A 17,578-nucleotide genomic window follows, 5' to 3' on the forward strand; every position below is an offset into this window, starting at 1 on the left:
TGAATCCTTTATCCAATAACTCCTGGAGTTGTGTAGATAATTCTTGCATCTCGGATGGTGCAAGCCGATAAGGTGCCTTGGCTACGGGAGCGGCTCCTGGAACCAAGTCTACATGGAATTCGACTTGTCGTTGTGGAGGTAATCCTGGCAGATCTTCGAGAAAAACATCAGGGAATTCCTTCACCACAGGAAGGTCTTCGAGTTTCGGTTCCTCAGCCTTCTTATCAACATCGTGTGCCAGGAAAGCAACACATCCTTTCCTTAAGCACTTCTGCGCCTTCATACAACTGATGATTCGCAGAGGCGCGTCTCGTTTTTCTCCATGCACGATGAGAGTTTCATCATTCGCCAGAGGGATGCGAATGATTTTCTCATGACAAACAACTTCAGCCTTGTTCTTGGACAACCAGCCCATTCCGACCACTACATCGAAGCTACCCAATTGAATAGGTAAGAGGTTGATGCTAAATCTTCGCTCACCAAGTTCTAATGTGCAGCCCCAAACAAGTTCGCCCATTTCAACAAGTTTACTATTGGCTAGTTCTATGGAATAAGGAATATCTAATCTACTAGATTCTATTCCAAGCATGCATTGAAATTCCACAGACATGAAGCTATAATAGGCACCAGTGTCAAATAGTATGGATGCAAAGTGATTGTTAATAAGAAATGTACCGGTGACCACATTAGGGTCCTCGCGTGCGTTCCTTGCTCCAATCACGAATGCTCGAGCCTGAGCATTGTTCTCCCTTGGGCAATCTTTCCTGAAATGATCCTTGCTTCCACAACCATAGCATCCTTGGTTCTGCCCAGCTCCATTACCATTCCGGTTACCATTGCCATTGCCATTTCCACCATTGTTTCTATTACCGGCACCATTGCGGCTTCAATTCCCGTTTCTATTACCACTTCCATTTCCTTTTCCCCAACAGTTCTTAGTATGGTGACCCAGTTTTCCACACTTGTCACATTTTGGAACGCGACAAACTCCTTCGTGATGACGCTTGCACTAGTTGCAAATGGGCAGAGTGCCCAGGTATCCTCTGGCAGGAGCGTCATTCATGGCTGCAAGGGTTCTCGCCTCCTGTGGCGAATTGGGGTCACGCTTCTTATTGTTGGAACCCTTGTTGTTACGTGTCGCTTGATTCAGGTTCGCATGCTTCCTTTTCTTGTCACCAGATGACTCAGCGTGCGTCTCGGTCTTTTCAGTTGGATTCAATGATAACTTCTTCATACGAACAGCATCTTCAGTAAGGCTGACAGCCAGAGTTACAGCCTGAGTGATCGTTGCAGGTTTAGCCAAAGTTACCATACTGCGAAATTCTGGAGCCAATCCCCAGATGTAGCGTTCAACACGCTTAAATTCAGGTGTCACCATGTAGGGGATCACTCTTGACAAATCATGGAACCTTCGGGTATAACCAGTAATGTTAGCACCTTCCATGGTCAAATGCTAGAACTCAGTCTCCAACCTTTGGAGTTCAGCTCGAGAGCAACACTTCTCTCTCATTCGTTCCTTTAGTTCATCCCACGTCATGTCGTACGCAGCATCATCACCCAGAGTCTGGACTTGCAAATTCCACCAAGTCAAAGCTTCATCAACAAACAACCCAGTAACAAAAGTAACTTGCTGGTCCGCGATACACTTGGTCATACGGATAGTGGAATCAGTCTTTTCCGTCCAGCGTACAAAAGCCACTGCACCTCTAGTGCTATCGTAGTTCAGCGGCTTGTAGTAGAGAAACTGCTTGAAGGTGCAGCCTTGAGCTGTGTTTCCTCCAGATGAATCTCCATGTCCATTACGCCTAGTATTGCTTGGTCCTCCACTGTGTTCAGTACGGTTCGCCTCGTATTGGGCGATAGCTGCAGAGATCCTTTCTTCCAATAGGGCGTTCAGTTCTTTAGCAGTCCTCGGTAGAAGAGGAGGAGGGGGTTGATCAGAATCTCGATTGTTCATAGTTCTCCTAGGTGCCATGTTCTGTCAGAACACAACGCACAGGGTTAGACATTTGTTTGATATCGTCTTACGAGATAGTAGTAGTATATATATACACACCGGCATATACCACATAAGTGACATCAAACAATCCGCCAAACGTATAAATCAATTCATACAGCAACAAGCATGCATAAATAGATAAATACTGATGCATCATAAGATATTCACCGAGTCTTCACACATACTAGGGCAACTTGTTACATCATTGTTTGCGAAGTAAACAAAATGCATAAGGGTTACATCTCCCCAAGGTACAAGTTTAATATATGTAAAGGACAAAATATCTTACTTCACATTGGCGGTTCTTGTCTTTATACCCTAAATTATTACTCCATAATTATGTATGCATCCATAATTACATAACTCCTTGCACAGTCCGCACAGTTCGTTTCATCCTCGTATCACTTCCTTCAGATAGGCCATTGATTTCAGACGAAGTCACGTATACCTGTGATATTCTACTTCTAGTATATGTATATATTAATTATCACACATAATTGCAAGTAATTTCTAGCCAAAGACAAGTGCTACTCTAGTGCACCCTAAGTCTCGTAGTTTCTTTTCTTGACTCTTTGAAAATAGTTTCAGGTAATGGATGTCGCGGAAAGTTTTATGCAATGAAAACTTTTTGAAAAATTGTTTTCGTGAGAGGATCCTAAAGATTGTAGTCTGGACTCGAGAAGGATCCTGGTTCACTACAATCGCAGCTCTGATACCAATCTGTCACACCCCTTTCTAAGGCGGAAGCACGAGGTGTGATTTTGAAAGGTTCTCATTGCATACGAAAGGTAAACATACTACATGCTCATAAAATAACTCCAAATGCTATTAATAAAACATAAGTTAAGTGATTACATCACAAGACAGCATAATGTTTGAAAGGTTTACAACTTTATTTAAAGACAAACATAAACAACATCCAAGAGCAAGAGTAAGACCGCACACACATCCACTTTAGTTACTTGAAATACATGTGAGTTTTTGGAAAATCGTCAACATAATGTTGGTGTGAATTCATGCAGTTTTTGTAATGAACGTTTGTATACTTTGAATGAAAACATGCTATGTAATTTGTATGAAACAAGTATTTCTGTAAATGTAAGGAAATCGAGATCGCTAATGGTTTGCAAGGCCATTAACATGTGACACGACATAGGAAGCATCCAAACCATAGGCATTTTTAGTAGTTGATTCACGACTGAGACACAAAAGCACTACTTGGTACTAGTTATCACCAAGAGTGTGGCTGCCTGAAACCCATTAGATCTAGGGGAATTGGCCTGTAATAATCCCACCAAGACCTTATTGGCCAATAATAATCCCACCTCAGAATATTCCCACCACCAGTCCCAACTTTCACCTATTTTTCCTACAATGGTCCCCCGTTAAAAAAACTTAAGGGAGTTAAGCTTTTTTCCAAATTACAAACAGATTTTTTAGGGCTTTTGATCAGAACGATGATACGAGTCCATTGATGTAAAACTTACTTCGAAATGATGTTCCAAGTGACTTGATTTTGGTTAATTGAAAAATTAAACACCCGAATTGAAGCGTCGTTTTCATCGTTTGGAGCATCGTTTCGAGGCAAGTTTTACATCAACGGACTCGTATCGCCGTTCTAATCGAAAGCCCTAAAAATCCGTATGTAATTTGGAAAAAAGCTTAACTCCGTTAAGTTTTTTTACGGGGGACCATTGTAGGAAAAATAGGTGAAAGGTGGGACTGGTGAGGGGAATATTCTGAGGTGGGATTATTAATGGCCAATAAGGTCTAGGTGAGATTATTACAGGCCAATTTCCCTTAGATCTAACCTTTTGTTCCGCGGTCTTAGTATGTACACGATTAATGGTGCTTCTGGTATCATATTCGTAACATGATCTGAAGTATCATTCCTTAGTTTTTGTATCTGTAGGATCATTGTCGGACCCAAGATGAGTCGATTAGAGGCGTTCTACTCAGAATGAAAGGCGGAAACAGACATAATGAGTTGAATTCAGCTAGATTTACACTAATAACTGTCTTTGTATTGATTCTGAAATGATTACAGATCCGAAGACACTTCGACTGAGCTTCGCCGTCAGAAACACTCAAACTAATTTCGTTACAACTGACATGAAATCACACATATATATAGGCGGACTAATTCCACACGAAACATGTACAAACGAAATTACATACACGCGGAATTAGACATTCACACGGAATTAAGTAATTCCGTACGGAATTACTACATGACCTCTTCATGCGAAATTAGATCCTTTCATGCGAAATTACATGCTTGACTTGATTTCTCGATCCTCGTGCCATGAGCAATGCAAGACTCGATACAAGACGAAGTTGACAGACGTATGCACCAACAGACTCCCCCTCGGATGTTGACGAGTCTACTGTGTCGAGTCTTCGCAACTTCAGTCTTCATCAGTCTGACAGCTCCTCTCTGAAGTATCTTACAATGAACATCCCAAGATCTTGATCTGGCTCTATTCTATCTCCAATTCTCTTGATCAGATCTCTTGATTCCTTAAGTTCATCAGCATCAGCAATACCAAGATTGTAACCTAGCTCTTTGCATCCACAGGCTCCCCTTTTGCAAGCAGAATTCCCCTCGAGTTATGCTCGTAATTAGGATCATCACCTAGCATCCATTCAGATCTTCAGGTATCGGAACCTAGCTTTCTCTAACTACAAAGTCCTCAGGTATCGGAAACCTGGCTCTTCTTAAAATTTCAAACCTACATTGTCTCTACCACAAACATAAGTTTTAAAATTTTAGGATTTAACAAACCCAGACACCACTTGTAGATCTCTTTCTGATGAACCTCTTGAAAGAATTTAAACATTTTTGATTCAACAGACTCCCCTTTAAAACAATCATCATGTTCAGCACGTTGGAATTTTGAAAATCAGCTCTTCAATCACCAGTTGTCAAAAATCTTTTTGATTTTTCAAAAGTTTATGCTAAAACACTCCGAAAATCTTTTTGGAATTTTTAATAAAAAAAATAAAATGCAATAAAGAAATATTTACATACAATCTTTTTTTTTCAAGATTGTGTAAGAGGATCATATCAGTTTATGAGACAAATCACCAACACCGTTAAGCTTCATTTCATTTAAAGTTCTAAACAATTCACCTAGATTGTCAGTATACCGATCCACTTTAAATTTTCACACAAAGTTCAAGTGTTTCGAGATACGAGATTAATGTCTTAAAAACTTAAACTTACTCATGTGTCCCACCACTTGAATATACTCCTGTATCCAGATCCCAATATTCAGTCTTACAGGTGAGTATACCTAGATGATATCTGTAAGGGGTTAGATGCGAAACCGTGAGAGCTCAGGTCAGAACTTTCGTTCAGCAGAGAGATGACGGCTCGACTTTAGGTGTGTCCCCTTTAGAGGATCTTTTCTTCAACAGCACATGATTAGCATTTTTCAATGTTTCATCATTTTTTGTACTGAGGGATGCACTATATTTCAAGCATTTTTGTAAAGTATTATACGGGGACTAGGCCATTGCTTCCGCAAAATCAGAAGTCCCGGGATAATACCCCAGATATCATTGAGTATAAAGACCTAGTATCTCAGAAAGAGGGACCTTTCAAACAAGATTTCGGGGGTTACCCATATATCCAAGAAATGTTCCCCACGAGATAAGCAAGTATGAATATTTAGGTTTATATCTCGTCACAATCTACTAAATGTATAAAAACCTACTGGCACATCCGTGGTGAGATTGTTTATCACATTTTTACTATCCAATTTTTTAGCGTGTTGTGATAGTCCACTGATGTACTATCATTTCCTCTTTTTACAACAAAACTCATTTTTGTTTTTATCATGTTTTTGGCTTTTTCAAATTTTCTAATGTTTTTGGATTTTCTGAAATTTTTACTCCCCCTCAAATGCAAACACATTTAAAGAAATTTGAAAACAAACTATACAAGTAAAATGACAATTGTTGTGAATCGCTTCATTTCGCCATCCACTTGGCATAAACAATTTTCCATTAAGATTTCAAAAACACTTAAGTTTGTTTTAATCAAAATGGTTTTTCCGGAAAATAAGTTTTTTTTAACCAGTTGTAGGCTCGGGGATCATCATATTGTTTTTCAACCACTTGTATGAAGATTACATCAAGTTCAACTTAATGACCTTGACAAATCACTTGTAAAATTACCATTTGTACCACATGTAGGAATAAAACATTTACACAAAATCATTTTACCAATCAAAGATGCCGATTCCTGCTTCACACTTACCAACCTGGAAGCTCCGGCAAGTCACAACCTGTAAAATTTATCAACTTTAAACTTCATTCATAAAATCAATTTTTATCAAGAATGATGCCGATTCCTGCTCCGCGATTACAAACTTGGGAGCTCCGGCAAGTCTGAATTTTTAAGGAAACAGAATTTCCACCCAAGTCTTACCAACCTTGGGTGATTTTAACTCTGATTCAGTTCGGATTCCAAAACACAATTTTGGTTCATTTCAAGTTCAGATCTTAATTCCTGATTTTTAAGAGTTCCCTGAGCCACAAGTCTCTCAAATTCAGAGATATCATTTTCAGCGCTTTTATCTTAATTCGGTGTTCTTTATCCGAATTAGACAAAACAGCAATGAGTTCTCTGGATTTTTCTAAATCTGCAATTAAGTTTGTGTTGTGAAGTGCATATCTGTCAATCTTGGTGACAAACTCTACACATCTAGCACATCGCTTATCTACAGAAGATGATTTTACCTCAATGCCAGCCATGAATGCACACGCTTCATTTTCTACGGAGTTTTCTTCCAACCTTTTAGCTTCTGCGTCCGCAAATTGCTGCATTTCAGCTGTGGAGATGTTGAACTCAAAGCATTCTCCCTTTTCTCCATCTTCTGTTTTGTTAGACTTTTCAACAGACTCTTCATTCAAGTTATCTTCATTCTCAGCAACATTCCCCGAATCCAACTCTTCCCCAAAAACCTCAGCTACAACCGCAAGTTCCTCAATGCTAGTCTCTTCGATAACCTCTTCACACACTTCTTCGTACACAATTTCAGCTATAAAGGCTTGTGACACAATAGCTCCTGAAATGTCTTCCAATGCACAACCCCAGTCGTAAGGCTCAGTCACCTTTTTTTAGAGGTTGAGCCACCATAGCATTGTTTGTCGAAGGTGTAAGATTTTCAGAACTACTTGGACGAGTACTTAAGTTAGAAGTAGAAGTTGATGCATTGTTGTGAGGTCTTGAATTGTTTCCTCGAGAGTTGCTTTCTCTGTCAGATCTTTCCATTTTCGGCTTTCGACAATCACGTGCGAAATGCCCGTAGATGCCGCAGTTGTAACATTTCACCTTTGACATGTCGACTCCCATTCGAGTCTTTGTCTGACCTCCTATGAACTTTCTACCCGTTCTCAACAGAAATTTCTTCGCTCTACGGACTAAGAGTGCCATATTGAGTTGTAGATCAAGTTCTTCCATTTCGTCTTGGTCTATCTGGTCAAAGTCCTCATCGAGACTTGACGGTTCAACGAGCTTTCCAAGACAGAAGTTCTCGTAGGCAGTCATGAAGGACGCCAAAAGACTCATGTTTTCTTCAATCAACTTTAAGCAGCTTGCATCTACCTTTGGAATGTTCAAGTTTGTTCCTTGAGATTTCTGAGCTCCACTAGAAGAGTACATTCCTTGATTGGATGCTCCACTTGAACTGACATTGTTGCTTATAAAGGCGTGTTCACTTGCAGAAACTTCATTCTCCGAATATAGGGCAACACCGGTTACTCCATTACTACCCTTATCCGTCGGTTTTGAAGCTTTATATAACTGAGGATCTTGGATCTTCTCGAAATCAGATGCTTGATCTTCCATATTCCAAGCATAACTCTTCAGTTTTTGTACAGCTTCTTCCAATGAGAGCTCCTCGTAGAGAACACCTTCCCCAATCAATGCAGTGTACATATTCCATTCTCTGGGAAGGCAATTTAGAAACTTCTTAACTTTCTCAAATTCAGTGCAGATACCCTCTTGACTACGATCAAGTTCGCTCAACAGATGATAAAATCGGTTCACCGTGTCATCGAATGATTCATTTCTTAAGGCTTTAAACACAACAAATTGAGTCTTCAAACGTTCGAGTCGTCGTTTCTTGTACATTGCATTTCCTTCATAGCGCTCGATCATGCTATCCCACAACTCCTTCGAGCTACTTCTCTTACGGAAAGTATGAAGTATAGATTGCATCATAGCCATTGTAATCATTGACATAGCTTTCTCTTCACAATCATAAAATTTTTTCTGGTCGTCGGTGAGTGCCAAATAAGTATCAATCGTTAACGTTCGTACTGGAGTAGCTCCACATCCTTTAATGATGCACAACCAGATCTTGATGTCTTTCGCTCTTACATACCTTTTGAAACGCTCCTTCCACTTAGGAAAATCAAGCTCGTTGATCAACAAAGGAGGTTTGTCGTTACTCCCTACCTCAGCATTGTGCTTGAGGTTTTGTACCATTGCAGTCAGATTGTTGTTTGCCATTTCGAGATAGTTGTGAAGGAAACAGTGAGTTTAAACAGAAATCAACAGTAGTTTTCCAAGCAAGAACTATCACTGGGAAGGTTTTCTAAGTCCAAACCCGGAGAGAAAACACGGAGTGCAATGTCAGAGAAATTATCAGAGTGTTAAACCCAGACCACCACCTGAAATGGAACACAAACAGAAAAACTCGGACACTACACTGTTAGGAATTAAACTCAGACCACTCTACTCTATGCTAAATTACGTACTTGTTGAACTTTATAAGAAACTCGGATCAAAAGAAAAACTAAAACTCAGATCAGTTGATATATAAACTAGGACAATTAAAAACTCGGACCCACAAACTAAATTCGGACACCTTAAACTAAACTCGGACACCTTACACCTTAAGCACAAATAGGACGAGAACTCGGACCACAAACTTCAATTTAGAAACTCGGACCCAAACTTCAATTTAGAAACTCGGATCAGTTGGCTAGTACAATTAAAAAAAACTCGGAATCAATGAAGGTGTAAAGAAAATCGGACTCAATGGAGGTGTAAAGAAACTCGGACTCAATGAAGGTTCTTAAATTCGGACCAAAAAAAAGATTCTTAAATTCGGACCTAATAAAGGATTCTTAAATTCGGACCTAATAAGGGTTCTTAAACTCGGACCTAATGGACTTAGTAACCAGTCTCCGGACTATCTCCCCAATGTGACTTCACACTGGTTCAACAATACCCCAGAAACACAAACACAGAATTTAAACCACGGACAATGCTTCTAAAGATCAAACTATGAATCTTTTTCAACCTTCAACACTGTATGAACAAAAACCAAAACCCCTGTAAAAACCCAGATGAAGATCAACACTAAAAATCACCAAACTACTCAAAATCCATCACCAAATCACTAGAAATGAATGAAGAATCATGAGTAAAACACAAAAACTCACTAAACACTCACTAAACCCTATCAAAGTTTGAACTTTCCTCACAAAAACCTTCAAACTAAGAAACACCTACAGTAGTATGAGCACACTGCTCTGATACCACTTGTAAGGCCTCCAAATCCAAGATCTCACTCAGCTAATGCAACCAACAGGTGTGCGGAATCCACCTGATGTCTACCACTGTAGATGAAACACTAGAATGCAAAGATTTGTGAGAGAAATCAAGAATACACAGAGTATTCTTGATGAAGAAGATGAATGACGTCACACACAGTAGCCGCCAGACAAAACACACACACAATGATTAGGGTTAGAAAGGTGCACATAATTTCACACAGAATCTCCGTCTTGTCTATTCCACATAAAGGTATATATACAAGACAAACCACGGACTTCAAGACATACTAGAAGCCCGGACAAAAACCACACAACCTAAAACCCTGACTTTTGCCAAAACATAAACCCCTGACAAAAGTCTGGACCAAAAACTTGGACAAAATGTCCAAGGATAAACCTTGGACTAAGTTTCAAGACATGAACAATAAAGACCCTACAAATTGGAAGGCATGCACTTATCACCCAAAGTGCATTAACATGTCGAATATTCAAATACAAAAATGTTCAAGTTTAAGCCCACATGCGGGATCGAAGTAAAACGAAGCTTAAACATCATAGGCCTTAAGCTAGGAGTTGCAAATTCCATAACCTTTATCATAGCCAAACCGGATTCCCATCCTAATATTCAAGGTTTGCTACCTTCAGTTCAGTCTTTTGAAAATACGATAGCTTTCGCTGGTAAATACAATTAACTAACTCATTTTGAAAATAGTTTTTCAAAAATGATTTTATACATAGAGAAAACCTATAGGTAATCATTTAATATTTCTTGAGATTTTATCTTGTCACCAGATTTTAATATTTGTCATATAATGGGAACAAGATATCAAAGCCGGTCATTTCCAGTGCTATAAAGATAAAGGTACCCACCAAAGTTGAATCACGTGTCTTACAGTCAGTATGCCTACCTCGACACGTTATTCTGTTGGCCATAATAGTTAATGAGTTGGGATACCCGGACACGGCAATAACCCCCAATTATTTCAGTTATCAAATATAACAGATTAAACCATATTGTTATATTTATGAGCAATCATAGGCGGCTCATTTATGTAATACTCGCTCCAAGTGGCGTATTGTTGGTGCATCCGTCTGTCGCCTACGTCTTGTATCGAGTCTTGCGTCAACTAGGATTAGACAGGGCACGGAATTCTAGAAACATGTATTAGAAGTGATTTCGCCCCAAATGACATGTGGTTATTTGGAGCGAAACCTTATCATTCTGATTTCGCCCATATTAGTTCTAGATCCTGATTTCGCTCCTAATAGTTATTAGGAGATTTCGCTCATAATGAATGTGTACTTTGGAGCGAAATCTGATCCACTATATATAGTGGCAGTTGGGGCGAAATAAGACACATAGTTCTAGGTGTTTTCTTCCGGTGAGCCACGAAGTGCTGCCAAAGTGTTGTCAGAGCTTGTAATTGCTTCAGTGGTCAATAATACAACAGTTTAAAGTGTATACAGCTGAGATTGCACCAAAGCATTAGTTTCCGCCTCTTGTTTTGGATAGGAATTCTTCTGATCGACTCATTCAGGGCCGAGAACGATCCTACAAGTGGTATCAGAGCTCAGGAGGAAGAGTTCTTGCCATTTCAGCTGCATTTTCTGATTTTCTACACCTTCTTTCAAAATTTTTGAAAATTTTTTCGGTAAAATCGGCTCAATTTCACACACAACACTCATAATCATGCATTAATAAACCCTTGAAAGTTTCAAAGCTAAAATTGACTTAAAAACTTGAATTTTGAGGGTTTCGCTTGAAACTGTTCGTGCAAATAGTGACGTCATGGTAATTTCGCTCATAATTAACACTTGATTTTGCTCAGAACGTGATTCCGCTCCATAGATCAAAGCTGATTTCGCTCCTGTAGCCATCCAGTTTGATTTCGCTCGAGAGTTGAGTTTAATTTCGCCTCAAGTTGACAGTACATCTAATTTCGCTCCAAGTTGTTCATCTTCGAATTTCGCTCGAACGGGTTATTGTTAATTCCGCTTCAAAGGCTGATCTCTCCTGAAACTGCAATGTTGCTATTTCGCTCTAGAACTTTAATTTCGCTCGAACTTGAAAGTTTGTGAATTTTGGAAAATTGAACATGGACGACGAGTTCTACAATGCTTTTGCTAGTCCTATCATAATTACTCAGAATGCTTTGCTTGAAAACGAAACTGGAACAACTCAAAAACCGCCTAAGCTTTTGGATATTGATGATTAAAATAGTTGGTCCGAACGCTTTGGTAACTGGGTTGAGGCATATCATTTGGATGCCTAGGATCATACTTATGAACCTTATTTCAGACCTCTTGGGAGTGATAGAAAAGTGATACCAGTTAAGGAATTAAGTGCTGACGAAAGGAAAAAGTACAAAGATGAGAAGCTAATGGTTAGTTTGTTACAGCAGGCAATTAAAGAAGACATCTTGATCTTACTGCAACATGATGGTACTGCATATTCGATCTGGAAAGAATTAGAAGCAAAGTCTCTTGGCAATGAAGATTTGGTCAGGAACAAAATGTCTCTAATGAAGAAAGAATTCGACTTATTCCGGGTTTTGAAATCTGAAAACACCAAGCAAATAATTGAAAGATATTGTAACTTGGTGAGAAATATGTCAAAACTTGGAACTAAAAAGGATACTGATGAATTAATTGAAAAACTTGCAGATGCGCTACCACATGAAATCTGGGGAAACCAACTCAGGGCCAAGGGTATTCACCGCCAGGCAGTATTGGGACGGTACTAGCTTGTGGAGTGAGATCACTCCAGCGGCCGGGAGGTCCGTGCAATAACCCCCCCCCCCCCCACATGAAATTTGGGGAACGTTTCTGATGATGTTGAGAAGCAACAGAAAAGAATATAAAAGTCTAACACTGAGTGAATTCATCAAACATTTGGAAGCTCAAGAAATGGAGCAGAGGAAGATTGCTAGGATGAAGAACTACGATGGAGAACAAGACATCAGTTTGTATTTCAAGAGTGGTGTTACTGAAAAGACAAATCTTACTCCAAAGATTGAAACTGCTTATAATGCAAAAGGTTCTTCTGAAAGTTCATCTCAAGGATCAAGTAGCACTACAGGATTTTCTTCATTTCCAACATATGATCCACAGATCACTACAACAAAGAGTGGCAAAATTCTTCAATGCAACATTGCCTTAAAGCTGGAAAATGATCAGAACTATACTGAGGAAGTTGCTAAAAGCCACATGTCTTTGTTAGTAACCGTGCTTGAATCCTACGGAGGCTTAGTTGCAGGAAGGATCGGTTATCCAATGCTTACGAAAGAGGATTACGATCAAATTGATGCCGAGGAGATGGAATTAATGGATATCAAATGGTGTATGGCTAGTGTGTTGAGACGTGTTGAAAAGTTCAAACAAATTACAGGCAGAGATGATTTTCGCGAGGCACATGTTTCAACTTTAGGTTTTGATAAGTCTAAAGTTACGTGTTTTCGTTGCAGGGAAAAGGGGCATTTCAAGAGGGAGTGCAAATCGAGAAGCGAGTGGAGCTCAAAATCCTTTCGGAAACAACGATTATCACAAAAAGGCGATTTATCATCAAGTCATGCCACAGCAGTATCAACAACAACAACAGGCACCACATCAAGCACAAACTGCACATGGAAGGGTGATTGAAGATACAAAGAGAGCTTGTCTGGGAAAAGATGGTGGTTTTAGTTGGAATAAATACATACCAACAAATAACAAAGTGTGTCTGGCAGAACAAGAAGATGAAAAGTTGGCAGAAGGTTTTAGTTGGGACAATTTTTTCCCAGATCAAGAGTTCATGACCAAAGAGATGTTAAAAGACACGTTAAATGTTAAAGCTTTTATTGCTAATGCTTATGGTCTGAAATGGGCAGAAAAATGCAGAAAAGTCAGGGAAGCTGCAGAAGAAAAACGGAGAAAGATTGAAGAAGAAGAGGAAGAGGAAGAAAGGTTAAAAGCTGAAGCTGAAGCTGAGAAAAAGAAAAGAGCTGAAGAATTTCAAATGAAAAGAATAGTCAAAGAAGTTCCTGAATTTGAAATCAAAGCAGATACTGAAGCAGTCAAAATTCCAGAGAAATGTTTGAATTGTGATTCTTTGATCAAACAAAACAACGAGTTGCTACACAACATTAAAAGGTTGAAAGAATCATATGATACTTTGAACAGAGAAATGAACAAGTACACTGAGTCGAATAGTGAACAAGCTGTGGCAATGGATACACTCAAAGGAGCATACATGAGACAGCTTAATGATGTTAACTACTACACAGGAAAATGTGCTGAACTGGAATTGAAGCTGGCAACACAAAGAATTGAAACTGAAAGAGTTAACAATTTACTAAAAAGTTACTCATGTTCTACTTTTGTTGTTGACAGTATTTATCCAATTGTGGAGAAATTGAAGACGTTTGAAGAAGAAAAGATCTCGAAAGAAAATAAGTCCGTAACAAAAGACGAGAATGAAGAGGAAATTTCTGGTAAGAAACCAAGTGTGGATTACAATAGATGTCCGCCCCCGGTCGAAAATGGATATTCACCTCGAAATCCAAATTCCGAAAGAGTCAAAAAGGCAATTAACTTACAATGGGAGTCTGGGCCATCAGATAACTTGCCGGAAAAATATCGATGTCACGTACACGTCATCCGACACTGATCATGAGTCCAAATTGATAAAAAGTGTGGTTGATCAGGTGTTAGATAAAGATGACAGTGAGGAGTCAAAAATGGAGTCCAAATCCGAGTTAAAGTCAGAGTCCGATGCGTCAAAGCCAACATTCAAAAAGGACAAATGAGTTTATGATATAAAATTTTTGCTATCAAAATCTAATTTGGATGATGAACCAGTCAAAGTAGCATATACTTTGAAAGATTGGGACAAATTATATTCTGATGAAATTTTTCCAATAAGAAGTGTTAAACTTGAAATGATTAATAAGGTTTTCAAAATCACAGAAATTAATATTTCTGAAATAAAAGATTTAAATCTGTCTGGAAAACCTAAACAATACACTTCAATAGAACAACAAAGATTTAACAAGAAAATGGGTTACAATTGTGGTTACAATTTCCAAAAGAAATCAAACCATAATCGTAATTTCAAAAAGAAAGGATTAGGTTTTAATCAACCGAAAAATTATAAAAATGAAAAAGTTTATAAACCAAAAACTGTGTTTTTTCAGGGAAAACGACAGAGGCTGAGAAAGAAGAAGCATTCAGAAAGCAGACGAATCAAGAATTCCTTGCCAAGAAGCAAGACGAGCTGAAGAAGAATGTTGTACAGAAGAAGATTGAAAAGAGAACCTGTTTTCAGTGTAAAACTATTGGTCATGTTGCTAGGAATTATCCGAAAAAACTCAAACCAAAACAGGAAGTCTCTAGTAAACTGAAAGAGAAAGTAGTTGAGAAAACTGAACTTTCAACCCGAAAATTTACAGGCTTTGAAAATTCAATCTTTGAGAAGGGAGAATGTTCAAAGAGTGCTTTGAAAAGAAAAGAAAATGTAATAAATCAAAAATGGGTTGTGAAAGGTTCAGGTAACAATTCTGGTGATGAATCTGATTCCACAAAGTCAGAGGAGCCACATATTGAAACAAAGATTGAAAGATCAGTTCCAACTATGAATGATGAAAATTTTCCACCTTTGCGTGCTGAAAATTTTATGAAGAAAGTTGGAAAAGTAGAAATTTCAAATCAATTTTATTCTGATAAGAAGAAATTTGATGTTGAAAAGACTTTCAACGGAAATGTGAAACACATTTTTGGACAAATGGTCAATGGTAAAGCCAAAAGTGTCAAATAATTTTATGCTTTAAAAAGACGTGTTCACAAGTCTGTTGAAAGAAAAGATGAAGAAGAAGATGTTGTTACACCCAAGGAAGGTCAGGCTTGGGTGGGTATTTTTTTCAAAGAATAAAACCTGACTTGCCGGAGCTCCCAAGTTGGTAATCGCGGAGCATGAATCGGCATCATTCTTTAAAATGCTTATAAAATTTTGTTTTGAAAAGCAGGAATTGCCGGAACTACCAGGTTTGTAAGCGTGGAGTAGGAATCGGCACCTTGAGAATTCAACCAACAGATGGTAATTGGTTGAAATTCAGGTTTGAAATGTTTGGTTTTTGATCCTTCATATGATCCAATCATTGATTCTACAAGCGGTTATTCAAGGTCATTAATTTGAACTTGAGATAACTATCATTCTTAAGATTGGTAAACAATGTGATGAAATAACCCCAAAACCTACAAATGGTTGATAAATGAACTTATTTTCCGGAAAAACCATTCTGATTAAAACAAACTTAAGTGTTTTGAAATCTTAATGGGAAAATAGTTTGTTGAGAGGGGGAGTTCTGATTGTTTATGCCAAGTGGATGGAGAATTGAGGCAATTCGATATTAGTTGTCATTTTCTGTACAGTTTGTTTTAAATTTCTTTAAATGTTTTTGAATTTTAGGGGGAGTAAGAAATTTTCAGAAAATCCAAAAACATGAGAAAATTTGAAAAAGCCAAAAACATGATAAAATGGAAAATGAGTTTTTGTTGCATAAAAGAGGAAATGATAGTACATTAGTGGACTATCACAACACGCTAAAGAAATGTAAAGTGAAAAATATGATAAACAATCTCACTGTGGATGTGTCAGTAGATTTTTACACATTTAGTAAATTGTGTCGAGATATAAATCTAAAAATTCAAACTTGCTTATCTCGTGGGGAACAACTTCTTGGATATATGGGTAACCCCCGAAATCTCGTTTGAAAGGTACCTCTTTCTGAGATACTAGGTCTTTATACTCTATGATATCTGGGGTATTATTCCGGGACTTCTGATGTATGGAAATACTAACCTAGTCCCCAAATAATACTTTCTGCAAAAGCTTGAAAAATAGCACTGCCCTCAGCATGTTGATGAAACAATAAAATTGATAGTCACTGCTGTTGTAACAAAAGATCCTCTAAAGGGGACATACCAAAAAGTCGAAGCCGTCATCTCATTGCGTATATGGAAGTATCGACCTGAGCTCTCACGGCCCTGGCAATTTAACCCCTTTACAGATATTATTTGTGGTATACTCACCTGTAAGACTGAATATTGGGATCTGGATACGGGAGTATATTCAAGTGGTAGGACACATGAATAAGTTTAAGTAATTAAGACATTAATCGCATATCTCGAAACAGCTGAAATCTGTGTGAAAATTTAAGAGGACAAACATACTGACAATCTAGGTGAATTGTTTAGAACTTAAAATGAAATCAAGCTTAACGGTGTTGGTGATTTGTCTCAGAAGAAGCTGATATGATTCTCTTGCACGAACTCACAAAAATATTGTCTGTAAATATTTCTTTGCTGCATTTACTTTCTTTTAGAAAATCCAAAAAGATTTTAGTGTGTTTTAGCATAAATTTTGAAAAAATTTAAAAAAAAAAATTTCGACAACTGGTGTTGAGAAGTTAATTTTCGAAATTCCAAGTGCTAAACATGAAGAACAGGTTTGGGAGAGAGTGTGTGAAGAAATTGTGATTACTATTGGTTTTCAGCGTAAAATTCATTATAGTAGTTTCTTGCAAAAGTTTCTAAAAGTTTAAAGGTTTAATCTTTAAAGAAACTTATGTGTTGGGTAGAGATTGTGCAGATAACCTGAGCTGGAAGAGAGCCAAGTAACAATTTTGGAATGAATCTTGAAGCTGTGAATTCCAGACTAAGATCCCAGCAGATTGAGAGGGGGAGTCTAAAGACACTGTGATAAAGCAGTAAGAGCCAGTATTGATTCTGGAACTGCATTAGAGAGAGAGATAGAGAATGAGGATTCTTGCAATGACAAATACTTCAAAGAAGCTTGAAGACTGATAAAGACTGAAGGTTGACAACCGAAGACTCGACACTAAAGACTCCGTCAACATCCGAGGGGGAGTTTGTTGGTGCATCCGTCTGTCGCCTACGTCTTGTATCGAGTCTTGCTTCAACTAGGATTAGACAGGGCACGGAATTCTAGAAACATGTATTAGAAGTGAT

This window comes from Helianthus annuus, chromosome 3 (assembly GCF_002127325.2).
Source record: "Helianthus annuus cultivar XRQ/B chromosome 3, HanXRQr2.0-SUNRISE, whole genome shotgun sequence".
In the NCBI taxonomy this organism is placed as follows: Eukaryota; Viridiplantae; Streptophyta; class Magnoliopsida; order Asterales; family Asteraceae; genus Helianthus; species Helianthus annuus.